Source organism: Ambystoma mexicanum, chromosome 14 (assembly GCF_040938575.1).
Source record: "Ambystoma mexicanum isolate Mex_15411 chromosome 14, UKY_AmexF1_1, whole genome shotgun sequence".
In the NCBI taxonomy this organism is placed as follows: Eukaryota; Metazoa; Chordata; class Amphibia; order Caudata; family Ambystomatidae; genus Ambystoma; species Ambystoma mexicanum.
This window is the reverse complement of record NC_090940.1, coordinates 148,004,645-148,024,970: the sequence shown is the minus strand read 5'-3', so window position 1 is coordinate 148,024,970 and position 20,326 is coordinate 148,004,645.

Below are 20,326 nucleotides of genomic sequence, written 5' to 3'. Positions count from 1 at the left end.
GGAAGTAAGAAAGAAAGGAGAGGGACTAAGAATGGAGTGAGTAGGGACAGAATCAGGGAAACAATACCCCGAGCTATGGAGCACACGTCCGGTTGCTACTTCACAATAGCATTAAGAAGCACGGAGCCGCGGACGCGTGGTCTATTAATAGAACATGCTACGTCCAACGTGTAGAGTGAGGAAGGTGTTTCACGCTGGACGGCCATGTTGGGAGTACCAGGGAGTGTAAGCCCCATTGAGACAAGGACCAGGAAGTCCAAAAGGGGTGCGTTCTCTAGGTCATGACACTACCTGCATGAGAACAGCTCCCAACCCCACAGGGCTGGCGTCTACCAGGAGTTCCGTTGTTCACTCCACATTGAAGAACGCCATGGTTGTGGTGCTAGACAGCAAGTCTTTCATTTGTTGAAATGCTTGTTGGTGCTGGGTCGTCCACTCCCACTTCTTGTCTTTCTGTGTTAACTCTCGCAGGGGATTTGCGAGGGTGACAAGTTCGGGAATGCATCTTGCGCAGTAATTTGCCATTCCCATGAAACTACTTCCTTCGGTGGCTGAGGTAGGGGCCTTGGTGTTCTTTATGTCGCTTACTTTTGCTGGGTCCAGCGACACTCCATCAGAGTTGAAAATGTACCCAAAGAAACTGAGCTCTTCTTTGCAGAACTTGCATTTTTTTGGTGTTTTACATGAGCCCGGCTTCTTTCAGCCATTGTAGGACTGCTGCGAGTCGCTCATGGTGTTCGCTGGTGTTAGTCCCATAGACGATGATGTCAACGCTTATGTTTGTGGTTCCCTCAAGTCCGTTCAGAACTTTGCGGATCTCATTCTGGAACAACTCAGCGGCCGAGGATATTCCAAAATTCAAACGTTTGTAGCTTCTGAGGCCGAAATGGGAAGAGAACATCATTATTTATCTCAACTCTTTCGCCAGATGCAGCTGGGGGTATCCTGACCTGAGGGTCACCTGGCTGAAAATCTCTGCCCCGGTCAGGTTGACCATCCGCTTGTCGATGGTTGGTGTGACATGCCGCTCTCTTCCAATTGCTACGTTAGGTAGCCTCATGTCTATGCAAATCCTTACGGCGTTGGGCTGTCTTGGTTTATGTGCCACTACCATAGGTGAAACCCATGGGGTTGGCCCTGATGTCTTTTCAATGATGCTGGATTTTTCCAATTTCTCTAGCTCCTTTTCGACTGCCTCCCTCATATGAAAGGGGACATGGTGATGCCATACTGCTTTCGGCTCTATCGTTGGATCGATATGCAGCTTGATGGTCCTGCCCCCGAGGCATCCAATGCCTTGGAATACTTGGTGATGCCTTTTGAGAAGGTGGTCAATCTCCATAGGTTGTATGCTGAAAGCAAATTGGATCAGGTGTAGCTTGCTATTCGACAGCTTAGTAGCGTCTCTAAGCCTACATCTACAACATAGATTCTCGTTCGGCATGAGATGTTGTCGTAGGACAGGTTCGACCGGAATGACCCTTGTACCGGCAGTGGCTTCTTGCAGCCATATGCGAACAGTTGCACCCTTTTGTCTTGAAGTGCTGGCCTTGGGCTGAGTTTGTTGAATGCGTGTGTGTGTCATGAACCACTGTTTTCGGCCTTTCTGGACTTCGTGGTCCATGATGCACCACGGCATGAGCTCAGTGACTCCTCCAAGATGGCCGATAGCCCAGAAACGCTGCGCTCTAGCCTTTACGTGCAACACTCTGCATCCTAGAAAACAGGCATGCCCCCGCGGCTCTGCCCGTCTCAACGCAACTGCTTGGAGTTGCTAGACGTATGTTCCGAGTCTGTTAACCGTACTATCTCCAGTTCTTATTCTTTTCTCTTCCTTCCTGGAACCCCCCTCCAGATTCTTACCTTTACCCGCTAGCCGTATCCCACATCCCGGACTCTGTCTTGCACTCGTGCCGAGGTGTCTCGAACATCCTCTGAGCGTAGGACACTTGCTCCTCCTCCTTCCTGGATTCGTGGCTAACCTTCCTAGATACAGAACGCTATCCGGCTTAGGCAGTCGGCTACCCACGCTGGAACCCGAAGACTCACGCACCAACCTGTACAAGTCTCGGACAGTGAGGAAGAAGGAAGTCGCATCCAAGAAGACCACAAGCAAGCAAAAACAGGTGAGAAAGAGAGGAGCTTGTGACAGATTGAGACGCCAAAAACCTGATACAGAAGCAGACATGGAAGCTGCAGTTCAAGACCTCATGAGAGGTATGCAAGAATTAACCACAGAGGTTCAAAACCTCAAGGCCGAAAATGCAGCTTTAAAACAGCTTGTCCTATCCCGGGATTCCGCGGTCAAAGAAAGCACCCTGGTAGGGGGTGTAGTGGACAAATAGGATGGATCTTCCAAGTCCCTGCGTTCCTTCCTTGATTCCTGCATAGTGCACTTCACTTTCAAACCCTACTATTTTTCCACGCCACGACCGAAGGTCGGATTCATGATATCTCACCTCATGGGCAATGCCTTAATATGGGCGACTCCCTTAGTCAATTCGGGAGACCCGCTCTTGGATAATTACGACGGGTTTGTGGAAGCCCTTAAGTCCATGTTTGATCAACGAGAACTTGTTTACAGTGCACAAAAAAGACTTCTTGAATTTCGGCAAGGGAGTCAGGATATGCTCACTTACGTGACTCGCTTCAAGCAGCTAGCTAAAGAAGCCGATTGGTCTCAAGAAGCCAGTTTCACTCTATTCCAAAGGGGTTCGAATGATGAGGTAAAGGACGAGCTAGCCAGAGTAGCCCGTCCGAGTTCCTTCCAGGCCCTCATGGACCTTTCCCTACAGATAGACTTCAGGATCCAGGAGAGAAAGGCAGAGAAAAGAAAAGCCAAGACAACATCCCCAAGGACAACCGCAGAATACCCTTGTCCCAAGGAAACCCAAGGAAACACCCGCTCCACATGCCTCAGATCCAGAACCTATGCAATTGGGTGCCTTCTGTGGACCAATTTCTCAGCAAGAAAGGATCCGTAGGATCAATACCGGACTTCGCATGTACTGTGCCTCTGATAAACATCTTGTGAGAGAATGCCCAATAGCGCCACCCCAGCGTTCGGGAAACACCAGCTCCCGGTCCTAAGCGGAGCACAGCTTCGGGAGAAAGATGCCTGCTCCGCATCCATTCCTTCCTTGAATACTCCAGGACAGAACACCTTAGTGATTCTCCAGACATTCTTGACATCTACTGAGAAGGAATCTTTTCCCATCCTGGCTCTAGTGGACTGCGGTGCCATGGGTATTTTCATAGACCACCACTGGACTGTCACTCATAACATCCCTCGAGAGCCCAAAGAGGTAATACAACCCCTTGAAGGAATTGACGGCACACCATGGTCCTCAGGACCCATTACTCACCAAACCAAAGAATGACTACTTTCAATAAACAACCATCAAGAAAGGCTCCGATTTGACATCATAAAGGCCGCTCATTACCGCATGGTTCTAGGCATGCCCTGGCTTCAGAAGCACAATCCTTACATCAACTGGGCAGCCGGATCCATATTTCTAGGTTCTGAATTTTATATGTCCCACTGCTTGTCTCAGGACACATTAAAAAACCTTCCAGTGAACTCCCAGAACCACAAACAATCATCCTTAAAGGAATGGTTCGGTCAAAATTTTGTATTGCCCCTATGGGTCGGCCATGTGTTTTTAAGCCTAAGTCGCTCGATTTTAGAAAAATTTCCTATGGACCTTACCCGAGTTTTCGTCCATTAAATGTATGCGAAAACAGGCATCAGGGAGCTGCCATTTTGTGATAATCCTATCACTTGCTGCATCGCCCTGGCTGACCTGCTTTTGCGGCAATAAATGAAATCATATCCCCCGCCTCTGAGCCTGACATTATCAAAACATTCATATTCCCTGCCTCTCTCCGTGACGTTTCTGTGCTGCGTAGGCAAGCGCGCCCAGTCGTCTTCTACGCGACTTCACACAGAACCCGGAAACCAACACAGATCAACTCACAACACAGCACGCCACAATTCGGAATATGAAACTGTACTTTAAAATCAAACAGCAACACGGTAATTTGGTAAAGTACATTTATTTGACATTAAATGTTTATAGAATATTCAGCAATTGCCGTATTAACTCGAAATGCCATTTATTTTCTTTTATCTCTATCCGCAAAAACTGTTCCGTTTTATCGTGAGTCACGTGCTGTTCCTTTATGGTACACAGGGTGTTGGTTTTCGTTAAAAGAAGCACTTTGGTCGCACGGTGAACCGCAAGGCTGTTCCATCAAGTAGGCACTAGGCCAACGTAAAGGTTGATATGTTGCTTCTAGCCGCTAGTACCACGTAAGGGCATATGGGCCCTTGGCGATCGTCCCATAAGATTGTCAAAGTGGTGCAGTTGTTGACAAGAAGCTGCAGCTGGCGGTTGAAGGAGCCGTCTGCCGGGGTCTGAAACTGGTGGCAGTTGCAGTAGGGAAGGATATACCTGTTTTGAAAACATAAAAATTATAATTAGTCTTGCCAGCCGATCTTTATTAATATTATTCATTTTATTTATTACGGCCGAGCTGAAACTATTTGCTTTCAAGGATAGTGCAAATGAGTATGTTCGGCTCTAAAATCAATGCGAAAAGTAACAAAATAAATCGAGGTTAGCACACAATGAGAAACAACTGTTTGTCTACATGCGTGTGGAATGTGGACCTGCATGCCCATGTGCCCGCTACAAGGACGATCCCACAAACGTTTTCCTAGCACTTCATTCATTCATTTATTCATGCATCCATTCATTAATTCTTCATTCCGGTATAAAAGCATCTAAAGAGTTACTTACATTATATTTGCAATTTCCATTGTGTCTCTGCGTAATGCAGTCCATAAATCCCACTGTGCTCTTGACAACGATTTTTCATATACTGAACTAACATGAAACTCGGTCTAGTTTCAGAATGTTCTGCCTTATCGTCTCTCACGTTATTGCACCCCCCCTTCAAATGAAGTTCTTTCGGCATGGTCCAAGTCTCTCAAGGTCAAAAAACAATAGAACCTTATACTGCCAGTGCGAGTTGTGGGCCTATTCAGGCCGCGAGCTGAAAATCAAAGCCGCTGACCTTCACTAGAAATGAGCATACATTATTTCTTTGCAACATCCCGTAATAAAGCCATCTGTGAGAACTTGAAGTTTCGAATCCATCTATGTACTGCGCCTCAATGTGCAAATGCGAACTGGCTTCTCTCCCATCTGCAACGGCTTGCTTGGCACGTTCTAAGGCCCCCATTTTTGTCCTAGTTGTCTGCGAGCTTTGCAGCCGCAAAGAACCATAACTATTGAGACTTTTAATTTTTTGGGGAAGGTCAGGGAAAGTATAAAGTACCCGAGGAGTTGAGTTGAAAGTGAGATTTATTGTTTGTTTTATTATTTGCAATACGCAAGCCTCCCCTCGGTTAACAGTGCGCAGCATTTACATGAGATTACGAAAATTAGTTACATCAACAAAAATATATACATACACATATAGACAAGGTCAGCAATATGAGGTGAATAGAGAGAGAATTCAAAGATGACACCCAGGTTGTTCGCCACCCGGATGGTGAAGGTAGGGTTTAGGGTTATTGACAAAGTCGAACTCCATTTCCTCATAGACTGGTTTGATCACCCATTGCTTACTTCTTTTTGAAAAGGCCTTAGTGTAGCGAGGCATCCTTACATTACCCTTAGTCCTAGATTGTTCATGGCTGAGATTCTCGTTATGGGCCAGGACAGCAAGTAGAGTCCTATGTCTCATGCCCTGTATGCTGAAATGCAAGCGCTTTGGCCTGTACTTTAGGCACTTATTGTGGAACACCTCCAAACCTCCCATGTGACAGAATTCTGTCAGTCCCCTCAAATCTTTTGATAGAGTTTTATCGAAAACAATCTTCTCAATGGATTTGTGTGTCGGTGAAGATGGAATCAACCACTTCTTCTTCCATGCCTCCACTGGGGACAAAGGGCCATGTTCAAATTGGTGGAAATGTAAGTTTGCTGACCAGCGGTGCACGTTGGTACAGTGGTGCATCAGTGACCGCCATTTTTCAAGTAGTATTTCCATTGACCCTTCACAAGTTTTGGAGCTCCACCAAAGATGGTTGCTGATAGACTGGGACCACTCTGAAATACTTTCCAAACCTTTTTTTTTCCCCTGCAGCCGAGATTTTCTTATTGATTGATTTAGCAAGATGCCATACGTCAAATTGATGTTTAATATGTGGGAACTGCTCTCTCATTGTCTTGGCAATTGAAACGTGTCTGTCCATGGCTATGAGGTTGATGTGCATTCCCCTCGATTGTAGATATTCCACTGATTGTATAAATCCTAATTTCTCCATGGCCACTGAGGATGTACATTGTGTTACCTGCATGACCTCCGAACTCACAATTTTCTTACTATCCATGTCCTGAAAGTGGTAGGTGCAGTACTTGGCAGAAAATCCAGGGCTGTCGCACTGTCCATCGCCGGCTAGCCTGAATCGTTTGCCTTCGAATGTACTTGCTAGAGACAATTGTTCAATTTTGCAAGCATCACTAATGGCTGGAAACAGATAATCATGTTGGTATTTGTAGTACTGCGTTTTTTTAAATGAAATGGAGTCCCACAAACTGAAAGAAAGACTAACTTTCTAAAACTGGACCCACTAAAAAGTGAGGCAGCTGCACACAGTAGATTGCCTGCTGGCAGTTTCCCCAGCATCGGTTGTGCAGACCATGAGAACGTATGATTTAATCTACAGGTGGCATTTATTTTGACGTTACTGCCTTGTTTTTGACGAGTCACATGAATCAATGGCTTCCCACATACTTTCCCTCTAACTGAATGCCCACATTTCAGCATACTTATAATATTCATCAAACAACTGTCGAATACTATGTGTTTGCCCTCTTTCATTAGACTGTCATCCGGCGTCAAAGTTGTTTCGGCCTGTGACGTTGAGGACGTATCACCACATTTGAAAGAAATAACGCTGCTGTCAAGTTCTGATGCGTCGGTGAATGCTGCTGCTGGTTCATTCTCTGTCATTTCAACATCTGCTACTTCAACATTGATGGGAGAACACAACAATGTCGACAGCTTTTTGGTGGCAATTTTTTGGCGGGTGTAGATTGTGAATTGATCTGCAACTACTTCAGAGCTATCTTCAATACATCCAGTATCATGTTGTTGTGGTGGTGCGGTCGCACTGTGGCAATGATCCTTTACAACTTTGCTGGATTCTCCAGACACATTCATTTCATGTTCTGGTCATTGGATATGAGCACTTCTAGTCTCAACACGCGTCGTCTGAATTAATAGTTCCTCCATAGTGTAAATGGTCTTGCAAGCAACATCTCTCATTCGCTTCACTGTCTGTGTATGTATAGTTCGAACACCCACGGGTAACTAGAGGATAGATTGCAAAAGGGATGTTCAGTTTAAACACAAGATAAAGTATAGTACAATTGACTGGAAAAAAACATAAAATAGTCCCCAGCACAAAAAAATGTCTAAAGTTATGAACTGTTTGTAACTAACCTTATTTTTGTTTCTTTTCTTTGAACTTTTTTGACTTGACCTTCAACATCTGCACGCTGTTGCTCCGATTTATATCCACATGTCTCCCCTTCCTCTTGCGCTGCAACGACTATATTTTCTGTATTCGCATAGACAGCACGGAATGAGGCTCCATTGATTCCCTGAAACATAGTATTTTCATTACTGTGTATCAAAATATTGTTAGCATAAAACACACGTGAGGACGAACACACAGGTACATCTCAATAGCGAAACACGATTTAAATATTGTGTGGAACAATCAAACGACAAGTATTCGAGCTCTGATGACCTAGTTTGATGGAGCTGTCAGCATCCATACCTCTGGCTCTGCATGTACTGCCACGAATGATTGTATTGAAGAGGAGGCATTAGCAACTCCCTGAAACACTTAGTTCTTGCGTAGTATGGTTTTCAATATTGTAAACATAACACACACTTGGGGTCGACGGCACAGGTACATATAAAGAGATAACCACAAATGTTGCATTGTCTAAAAGAATCAAGGAATATTTAAATATGATCAGATTTAATCGACTTATTTCTCCGATTTCCTTACATCTGCATCATCTAAATGGGATCTTGTGATTGTAGTGGAAGCTCCATCGTCTCCCTGAAACACAGTACTTGCATTAATAGGGAAGAAAGTATAGCAAATGGAATCACGTTATATGATCACGCTCGATGGACCTGTCAGTATCCATACCTCGTGCTGCTGAAGAATATCTGTGGATGTTGTAAATGGAGTGCGCACTTCCGAAAGCTGTTGTGCCGATTCGTATCTGCATGGTCCTGCTTCCCCTGGAATTACTTGAATGGCAGGCTTTGCATCAAGTGCGTGGGTTGACGCTTCAACAACTGCCTGAAACATACTATTTGCATTACTAAGGATTACAATATTGAAAACACAACACACCTGGGGTCGACCGCACAGGTACATATCAATGGCTAACCACGAATGAAACATGGTGTAGAACAATCAAACGACAAGTGTTCCAGTCCTGATGATCACGGTCGATGGAGCTGTCAGTATCCATACCTCGTGCTGCTGAAGAACATCTAGGGCTGTTGTCAATGTGGTGGACGCTTCAGCATCTCCCTGAAAGACAGTACTTGCATTAGTATGGATAACACTAATTATAACTGAAAACAAACACCAGGGGACGACAACTAAGGTGTATATTAATTGGAAAGCACTAACCAAACAATTGTAAAATAATCACACGATACATAAAAACTATTACTTGACATGCATAAAACAAGTCTGTAGCGGAATAGCCAAGTATGATTACCTGATGCGCGCTAGAAGTGGTTGATAACTGCGGGCACGTCACGGATGTAGAATGTTCTTGCTTCAGATTCAGTGGATAGTGAAGCAGTTGTAAAGGTAAATTATTGTTTGATGATGAAATGCAAATATTAAAAAATTGCCATGTAAACCGACAGAATACTTGAGAATAATGCTATTGAAAATGCGCAATATAGTACAGTTCCCTGTGCCCATAAATAGATTTCCTTTGGGGGTTATAAAATCGAAAAATAATTTATTGATAAATGTCATTATTCAAAAAGCTATACACTCATATCAATATCGAAAGTATTACAAGGGAGTATTACAAGGGACACAACACCTAAAATATCAATTAATCAATTTGGCTAACTACACACTACTGCAAGGCCTAAAGCTAAATCCGGACACTTGACTCACCAGTGGCGGAATGTGGACGAATAGAGTTGGAGTAGCGTTTGCAAGCAATTTTCGTGTCGTTCGCCGTTTATTCTTCTTTGTTACCCAAGATGTGGCGTATATGTTCGAGGAAAAGTGCCGGCTGCAGATGCGGTATCGATCACCCCTCTTGTCCTCTAAGACTTGTTGGTCTCTACTTTCCAGCTCATCCAGTGGATAGCCGCAATGTCTGACCCATTCTCTTATTCGATCAACAGTTTTCGGGAATACATGCTTTGTAGTGCCTTCAGATTTAGCATGGGTCTTCGAAGGGCAACCGCTAATCGAACAGACAGGCATTGTTGAACATTCTGAAAAGTAAATATCAAGATTATTATAAAACCTTGATGAATAGAAATGTCATAAATAAGTAAATGAACCATACCATGCTCAATGCAAGGTTTGTTTTGGTCACCGGAACTATACCAGTTCATCATGTGCAGCTTAGTATTTGCATAAGTTACAGACATTTTTTAAATTATGTGACTAAACTCTGAACATGTGACTCGTCCCTTGGATGTTCTGACTTGCACGAAAAGGAAACATGCTTACATTATAGACTGGACCCCTGAAGGATGCAATTCGATGACAATGGACACAGATGAAAATAAATAGATCTATTGATAGCATAACAATTGAAACTCAAGTCAATAGCAATGAGACCAATGACCATAGCTCTATTGGGTACTGTAATCGCAAATAGATAGAAATGTAAAAATGACCGAAATATGACTAGGATACATGGCCTTACCTTGACCAACAAACAGTTGGATTCAGCAGGCCGAGCAGTATGTTGCAGGAGAACAGGTAGATGGCCACAGGTAGCACACTGACGAGTTTGCTCGAAGCGGTCACAGATAGCACGACGACGAGCAGATTAGCATAGATTCTCAGGTAGAAGGTTCAGGAGTTCACTTGCAAAGCACAAAGATGTTCTCATGTGACATATCAAGTGGTTTATAAAGTATTAGAAACAGGGGTGTGTTTGTGAATGAATGACGTGTGTATGTCATGTTATTATGTGGTTTCCAGGGGGGCGGCCTGCCTAAGGGGAGGCCTGCCTGGAGACACGGGGTCTGAGGAGGCCATGTGAGCGATAGCCCCTGGGCGTGGGATAACTTTTGAAGTGTATATGCTGTTTGGCACCTTGGCCGTTTGCGCCCGTGACAGCCCCCCATGCCAGCGCTCATCCCCAGGTGCAAACCGCCTTTGATAGAGGGGGGTGGGATGGATGGGCCGGTGGGCGTGCAGATAAGGCACAGGAAGACTGCTGAATGGAGACACACTTATGTGGATTGCAAGGGGGCGGCCTGCCTCGAGACACGGGGTCTGAGGAGGCCATTTGAGCGATGGCCCCTGGGTGTGGGATACCTTTTGAAGTGTACATGCTGTATGGCACTTTGGCCGTTTGCGCCCGTGCCAGCGCTCATCCCCGGGTGCGAACCGCCTTTGATAGAGGGGGGTGGGATGGATGGGCCGGTGGGCATGCAGGCAAGTGTGTGGGAGCGAGGGCCATCAGGCCCCTCTCATCCTTTTCTTCTCAGTAGAAACTCGGACCAAGTGCCTCCATTAGTGGGTTCGCCCCTTGCCCTTATGTGATGTTAACTTTGGTTGACATTTGCGTAGATGGGACCACTGAGCAGGACACGGGGCATCCATTTTTGTACCCCCTTTCCACTCTATCTTGGTGACCAGGCCTCAGTGCGCAGAGCACATGGCCCCCACCCTCGTTCCCACTCTGACTGGAAAACTCCAGAGGTATTTGCAACAGCTAATAAATGTAACACATCACTATTCCTCTGAGATCACTGTCCTGCATGTGAACCAGCCTGAACTAAGCACATAGCTCGTTCATCTCCACAAACGTGTCCTTGCCCACGCACCCTCGCCAGTGGAAACTTACTGACATTCTGACCCTGTGTCCCTGCAAGGTATTCTCTTCATGTGCCAGACCACTGACCACGCCATGATGCCCACCTGGCAGATCCCCAACTAACATTAGACCCCTATTGCAGTATATCGTTGCCTATCAATAACAAATGCCACATACCGGAGATTCTTGTGAGCACAGACCCACACTTCAAACAGTGTATTATAGTGGTCAGGACCCTTAACCTAAGGCCTGTATAATCCAATGTTGATTGATAGTGTAGATATATGTGTGACTTTTATAGAGACATAACCGACTGAAAGACTTTGAACAAGTGTTATTTAGTGCATGCATTATTGAGAATATATTATGTTAGCTTAGATAGTGACCACCCTGCTTTACAGCGACCTGACCTTCACCCATTCGGAGCACAGATGTCTGACGTCCATCCTTGAATGGAGACACACTTGATTCATTTAAAAATCGAAACAACCATTGTTAAAATATATGTGGTGTTTTATTTTGCATCTTATTTTGATGACACAAAAATACAAGACGTTACACATTGTACAGGTCAGGTTGCAGCACAGTGAGAGAAAATCCCCTCTACTGACCGCTGTCACTCGGGAACGTTTCTCTTATGGCACGAACGGCACAGGCAGGTATTACTCTTCGAACGCGGTGTCCAAGCCTCCCGTGAAGCCACCATGTAAAGGAACGATAGGCCACCAGCCTGTACCACCTGTGAAAAGGAATGAAACAAACTGTTTTTAAATGACCAAGATAAGTTTAATAAACGTTTGTTGTCAATGACAATTCTTGTAACTAATGGTATTCTGCTCGGACAAATGCTATTTAGACACTGCACACTATTGAACGACTTTGATGCGTTACAATTATATGTATTTGTAATTTTGGATATAGTAGAAGACCATGAAATAGGAGTGGCATGACAAGCAGAGTATACTTACTCGTTACTCGGATTACGAGGACGAACAGTTGCACGAAGTTCGTGCATAAGCACCATCATTATCCTCAACACGGACCGTGTGAGGCAGGCTCCCCTGAAGTCTGGCAGCTCGGTGATGCATTGCGGTCGTGGCTCGCCTTCCGGAATGTAGGCCACGCATCCCGAGTTTTCACAGCAGCAGCAGTTCTCGCCCTCGGTTGGCATTAGCTCGCACCGATTGCATGTGCACCAGGTGGAAACACCGTCCATGCGACTAGGTCCAGTCTCTTCAGCTGTTGAATCGTCCTCCCAACTGCCGTCCGAAGACCCATCGTTTTCGTTTGTTTCCCTTTCCAGTAGTTCCTCCTCAGTATACTCGGGCTCGTACATGTAGGGCATTATTGTAGCCATTGTGTGTTAAACAAACTAAAATAATTTATAACGGTGGTACTGGTATCTGTTCACACGGGCTACAAGCAACGAAGGTAGCTGACCAGAGCACAGAAACGAGTCACAGAATACTCAAAGTAACACAGAGAGAGGAATGGAATCGAAACTCTGCTGCTGTGTGTTGTGAAACGGTCTCTTTATACTTATTGAGGAAAGAGGCGTTCTGCCATTTCCATGGCAACACGTCATTAGCTGAAGCGCAGCGAATGTTGACACGAGACGTGCTTTGGCGTTGTGAAATGGGCCGTACGCGTCTGCTGATGACAGGCTCAGGGGCGGGGGATATGATTTAGTGCCGCAAAAGCAGGTCAGCCAGGGTGATGCGGCAAGTGATAGGATTATCACAAAATGGCTGCTCCCTGATGCCTGTTTTCGCGTTTGTTTAATGGACGAAAACTCTGGGAAGGTCCATAGAAATGTTTCTAAAATCGAGCGACTTAGGCTTAAAAACACATGGCCGACCCATAGGGGCAATAACAGTTTTTGACCGAACCATTCCTTTAAGAGTGTCCAACATTATCCAAGTACCGGAAATCTATCAAACGTACTCAGGTGTGTTTTTAACAGCCATTGTTCAAGCTCTTCCACCCCACAGACCTGAGGATTGCGCCATTGACACAGAAGCCTCAGCTGTGATTCCATTCGGGAGAATGTTCATATTATCTGAACCCGAAAAAAGGGCTCTACGAGAATACCTGGATACCAACTTGGCAAATGGGACCATCCGGCCTTCAAAATCTCCAGCCGGTGCTTCCCTATTCTTCGTTCCAAAGAAAGAGACTAAAGAAATTCGGCCCTGTTTGGATTACCGTGGTCTCAACCAATGTACCCTCAAAGACTGCTATCCATTACCACTCATTTCTGACATCCTGGAGGCAGTTTGTGGTGCTGTCATCTTCACTAAACTTAGGGGTGCTTACCATCTCATTCAAATAAAGGAAGGTGATGAATGGAAGACGGCCTTCAGAACTCCTTTTGGCCACTTTGAATATCTGTTAATGCCCTTCGGTCTCGCCAACGCCCCTGCGGCCTTTCAACGATTCATGGATAGAGTTTTCTCTGATATGCTGTTCCTTTTTGTCATTGTGTACCTGGATGATATACTGATTTACTCCAAGGACACCCAGATACATCAAGAACATGTAAAAGCAGTCTTACAACGTTTACGTGAACACAAACTCCTGGCCAAACCCGAAAAATGTCTCTTTCATGCCCAAACCGTCCATTATCTTGGATTTGTGCTCAGCCCCAAAGAAATTGGAATGGATCTGGCCAAGATCGACTCCATACTTTCTTGGCCAGCACCCACCACTGTGAAACAGATTCAATCCTTCCTGGGACTTGCAAATTTCTACAGAAAATTCATTCCCACATTTCCTGACATAGTGCATCCCATAGTGGCACTCCTAAAGAAGGATACGCCATTTAAATGGTCTACTGCTCAAGAGAAGGCCTTTCAACAACTGAAACAAAAATGTACTGAAGGTTCAATCCTGGCTCAACCCGACATAGATCGGCCTTTTCTGGTGGAAACAGACGCTTCTGACTATGCCATTAGGGCGGTCTTAAAACAAGAATTCGAAGACAAGATGGAACATCCTATTGCCTACCTATCCCATACCTTGACTCCCAGTGAAAGCCATTATTCCGTCCTGGAGAAGGAGTTATTGGCCATCCGACAAGCCTTCACCGACTGGCACCATCTACTCTTGGATGCTAAACATCCAGTGCACGTACGAACAGATCATCGAAACTTGCAAATCCTACAGTCCCTGGAATGCAGAAACAGTCGCCAAGCCCGTTGGGCTTTTTTTTTGCCCAGTACCAATTCCAAATTCATCACTTTCCTGGAACTAATAACATTGTCGCAGATGCCTTATCTAGGCGTCCTGACTACGAGTCTGTCGAAGCCCGGGCCTTTCAGAAGATGTTCCCTAATACCGTGTTTGTGGCACAAGCAATTTCCCTCCTGGAAGACATCCGTGCAAGAACACCTTCTTCCGATCTCTGGAAGGAATACACTAGGAAAAATCAATGGAACTTAATAACAAAAGATGGTTATCTCTTCAAGGACAAACGGCTGGCCATACCCACACAAAGGCTGAGAGACAAAATCATGAATCTCTGCCATAACACCTTCCCTTCGGGACATCGAGGCATCACTACTACTCTCCGTCTCATACAGAGACAATTCTGGTGGCCGAAAATGATTGCTGACATAAGAATCTACATCCAATCTTGTGCAGTGTGCAATCAGAACAAACATGACAACAGAAAACCTGCCGGTCTCCTACATCAACCCGCATTACCAACACGTCCTTGGGAAATCATTGCCACAGACTTTATCGTGGAATTACCCTCATCCAGAGGATATACAACCATAATGGTTGTATATCAATTTGTGTACCCATATGGCTCACTTCACACCGTTGTTCAAACTGCCATCCTCGCTTGAATTGGCTGTAATATTCATAAAGCACATATTTAGGCTCAATGGATTACCTTCCAAGATCATCTCTGAAGGAGGATCTCAGTATATATCCCAGTTCTGGAAACAACTGTGCCAAATATTAGGCATCCAGTGTGCATTATCTTCGGGATATCATCCTCAGACTAATGGGGTAACAGAACGAGTAAATCAGATCCTAGAACAGTACCTCTGCTGTTTTGCAACCAAGGTCCAGGATGACTGGTTGCTTTTGATTCCCATAGCTGAATTTTCTTACAACAATTCCGATCATTCGGCCATCAAGACAAGTCCATTCTTTTGCAGTCAAGGATTTCATCCTTCGGTTCTACCATCTGTTCTACCACATCCTAACCCTGGTCCCTGCAGATGATTCTTGGATTGAAACACTGGTAAACGTACATAGAGGCGCTAAGGAACACCTGGAAAAGGTCAGGATAGAAGTCAAACGATATGCAGATACCAAGCGGAGAGCAAGCCCTTCTTATGCAGTCGGGGATAAGGTTTGGCTATCCTCAAAACTTCTTCCTCAACATCTGCGGCCTAATAAACTGGCTCCCAAGTATTATGGACCTTTCTCCATTAAGGAAATCGTTAACCCAGTGGCCTTTCGGCTGCAGCTTCTAGAATCCTGGAAGAGAATACATCCGGTCTTCCACACTTCCTTATTGAAACCATTTGTACAGTCCACCAGAACTACTCCTAGACCTAACCCTGTGCTCATCAATGACCAGATTGAGTTTGAGGTCTTCAGGATATGTGATTCCAGATACAGACGGGGTCAGCACCAATATTTGGTAGAATGGAAGGGCTACCCCCCCAGCGAGCGCACTTGGGAACCAGTCTCAAACATGAATGTCAACCGTCTTATACAAAGGTTTCATCGAGTCCACCCGGGCAAACCCGGTGGTTCTGGGTTCAGGAGGAGGCATACTGTCATGAGCCACCGAATTCGGCCTTTCTGGACTTCGTGGTCCATGATGCACCGCAGCATGAGCTGAGTGACTCCTCCAAGATGGCCGACGTCTGCTTGGAGTTGCTAGACATATGTTTCGAGTCCGTTAACCGTACTATCTCCAGTTCTTATCCTTTTTTCTTCCTTCCTGGTACCCCCTCCAGATTTTTACCTTTACCCGCTAGCCGTATCCCACATCCCAGACCCTGTATTGCACTCGTGCTGAGGTGTCTCAAACATCCTCTGAGCATAGGACACTTGCTCCTCCTCCTTCCTGGATTTGTGGCTAACCTTCCTGGATATAGAACGCTATCCAGCTTAGGCAGTCGGCTACCTATGCTGGAACCCGAAGACATGCGCTCCAACCTGTACAAGTCTCGGAAAGTGAGGAAGAAGGAAGTCGCATCCAAGAAGACCACAAGCAAGGAAAAACAGGTGAGAAAGAGAGAAGCTTGTGACAGTGTGGGCATCACATTGATAGTTGCTCCTATGTCAATTACCACTTTCGCAGGGTTTCCATCTGATATGATTGTGCAGGAAGGTGGTTTCCTATGGCCCCTGGTTTTTCCACGCTTCGTTCCACGTGGTTTTACTGCGGATATCATGTGCACCCAATGCTCTTTTTTGCCTAACTTTTTCCGCCTTTCTTTGCCGCGTCTGTCTGGTGAGTAACTTTCTTCACTTTCGCTGCTGCTGGGTGATCTTTGTGTCATGAACCACCGGACGCGTCCCTTCTGGACTTCATGGTCCCTGACCCATAGGGGACTGAACTCAGCAGTACTCCCAACATGGCAGCCGTACGCGGCACCCTGTTTGCCAGTCTCTGCATTGTATGCTCTACGTTCTACAAAGCAGACATGCCCCTGCGGCCCTACGCGTCTCAACGCTACCTCTTGCAGTAGTCAGACGTGTGCTGCCGTAGTTCGTACAGCAAATTTCACCGATTCCTGGTTCCCGGTCCCCTAATTTTTCTCCTCTTTCATCCTCCCCTTTTTGTCCTCACCTTGTATTCCTGGATCTCCTTCGTGCGCGCCTCGCCATTTCCTGGACTATTTTCCCAGACATCTGAACGCTCCCTGGAGACGGGACGCAAATCGCACGCTGGAACCCGAGGACCCACGCACAGGGTTATACAAGACCCGAACTGTGCGAAAGAAGACTTCATCGAAGAACTCGAACAAACAACACAGACAGGTAAGAAGTGGGGAAACCTGTGACAGATTGAGACGCCAACAAATTGATAAAGATACGGACATGGAGGCTGCAGTTCAAGACCTCATGCGCGGCATACAGGAGTTAACAACAGAAGTTCAGAATCTTAAAGCCGAGAATGCCGCATTAAAACAACTAGTCCTGTCACGTGATTCCACGACCAAGGAAAGTGTATTGCTGGGCGGAGTGGTGGATAAATATGATGGCTCATCAAAGAACCTTCGTTGTTCCTCGATTCATGTTTAGTACACTTTACCTTTAAGCCCTACTACTTCTCCAGCCCCAGGGCAAAGGTGGGCTTTATGATTTCACATCTTTATGGGAATGCATTAACTTGGGCAATGCCCTTAGTTAATTCGGGTGATGCCCTCCTGGATGACTATGATGGCTTCGTACGGGTGCTAAAGACCATGTTTGACCACCCAGAACAGGTTCACAGTGCCCAAGAACGCTTATTGGACTTCCAACAAGGATCCCAGGATATGCTTACCTATGTAACACGCTTTAAGCAACTGGCCAAGGAAGCAGACTGGTCCTCTGAGGCCTGTTTTACCCTCTTTCGAAGAGGGCTGAATGAAGAGATAAAAGACAAGCTAGCCAGGGTAGCTCGCCATAGGTTCCGTCCAGGCTCTCATGGACCTCTCTTTACAAATAGACTTTCATATCCAGGAAAGGAAGGCGGAAAAGAAGAAGGCTAAAATGCCCTTCCTCTAGACCTGAGCCCGCTCCTGCCCCGACCACAGACCCAGAACCCATGCAACTAGGGGCCTTCCACGGACCCATAACTCCGCAAGAAAGGATGCGACGGATTCACACCGGGCTGTGCATGTACTGTGCCTCTGATAAACATCTTGTGAGAGAATGTCCTTTAGCCCCTCCACGGCGTTCGGGAAACGCCAGCTCCCGATTCTAGATGGAGCACAGCTTCGGGAGAGAGATGTTTGCTCCACATCTATTCCATCCTTGAACTCTCCTGGACAAAACAGTCTTGTCATTCTGCAGGCCTTCCTATCGCCTTCCAAGAAAGAAATCTATCCCATTCTGGCATTAGTGGATTGTGGGGCCATGGGGATATTCATAGATCATGATTGGGTCACTACCCACCACATTCCTTATGAAACACGAGACATCATGCAACCTGTAGAGGCTATCGATGGAAGACCTCTTTCTTCAGGACCCATCACCCTGCAAACCAAAGAGATCCTGCTTTCCATAAACCACTATCAAGAGAGGATCAAATTTGACATCATAAGATCTGCCCATAATCCAATGGTACTGGGTATGCCTTGGTTACAGAAGCACAACCCCTACATCAACTGGGCGGCAGGATCCTTGTTTCTTTGTTCATAACACTGTATGCCCCTCTGTCTATCCCTGGATTCCTTGTCAAGATCCTGTGAAGATACGCGAACAGACCAGCAAGGCCCATTCACGGTCTCAAATATCATCCAGGTTCCCAGGGCCTATCAGGATTACACTGATGTGTTCTCGACTGCCATAGTTCAGGCCCTACCCCCTCAGAGACCTGAAGACTGCGCTATTGATACTCAACCCTCAGCAGTGATTCCCTTTGGAAAGATGTTCATTCTATCAGAACCAAAGAAAAGAGCCCTCCGAGAATACTTGGATACCAACCTGGAAAATGGCACTATACGACCATCCAAATCCCCAGCGGGAGCTTTGCTGGTTTTTGTTTCCAAGAAAGACACCAAGGAGATTAGGCCTTGCCTTGATTATCGTGGTCTTAATCAATGCACCCTCAAGGACCGCTACCCATTGCCCTTCATCTCGGATATCCTGGAAGCAGTGAGAGGAGCTGTAGTGTTCACGAAATTAGATCTCAGAGGTGCCTACCATCTGATCCGTATAAAGGAGGGTGACAAATGGATAACAGCCTTTAGAACACCCTTTGGTCACTTTGAATACTTGGTTATGCCCTTCGGACTCGCCAATGTCCCAGCGGTCTTCCAACATTTTATGGACCAGGTGTTCTCTGATATGCTGTTCCTCTTCATCATAGTTTTCTTGGCGATATACTAATATACTCCAAGGACCATCTGAAGCATGAAGAACATGTTAAAGCAGTCTTACAGCGTCTACGTGAACATAAGCTCCTGGCTAAACCCGAGAAATGCCTTTTCCATGTGTCTACTATTCACTATCTCGGATTTGTCCTTAGCCCAGAAGGAATTGGAATAGACTGCTCGAAAGTAGTCTCCATTCTACCCTGGCCTGTTCCAACTACTGTGAAACAGATTCAATCCTTCCTGGGGCTTGCCAACTTCTACCGAAAATGCATACCTTCCTTTTCGGAGATAGCACAACCGATCATTACATTGTTGAAGAAGGATACTCCCTTTCTCTGGACAGCAGTCCAAGATGAGGCGTTTCAACGATTGAAGTCGGAGTTTACACAAGCCCCCATCTTGGCTCAACCTGACATTGATCGACCCTTCCTAGTGGAAACAGACGCCTCTAACTAAGCCATCGGGGCAGTCCTAAAACAGGAATTTGATGACAAATTAGAACACCCCATCGCTTATCTTTCGCGTACCTTGACTCCTAGCGAAACCCACTATTCTATTCTGGAAAAGGAACTATTAGCCATCTGTCAAGCCTTCAAAGATTGGCGTAATCTACTCCTGGGAGCGAAACATCCTGTTCAGGTCCGCACGGACCATCGGAATCTTCAAGTTCTGCAATCTCTGGAATGTAGGAACAATCATCAAGCCTGTTGGGCCTTCTTCTTTGCCCAGTACCAGTTCCAAATCCATCATGTTCCTGGAACACATGACGCCTTATCCCGATGTCCCGACTATGAAATTCTTGAAGACCGATCCTTCCCAAAGATGTTTCCCCATACAATGTTTGTTGCCCAAGCAATCAGTCTCCTGGAAGACATTCGGTTTCAAACCGAGTCCTCTGGGATCTGGAAGGAGTTTACTGGGAAGAATCGATGGAATCTCAAAACAAAGGATGGATATTTGTTCAAGGATAATGGTCTGGTCATCGCCACACAGTTATTGCGACAAAGGATCACAAGCCTATGTCATGACACCCTTCATTCAGGACACTGTGGATTCACCAACACTCTCCGTTTAATACAAAGACAGTTTTGATGGCCAAAAATGAAAGATGACGTCCAGCATTACATCCAAACC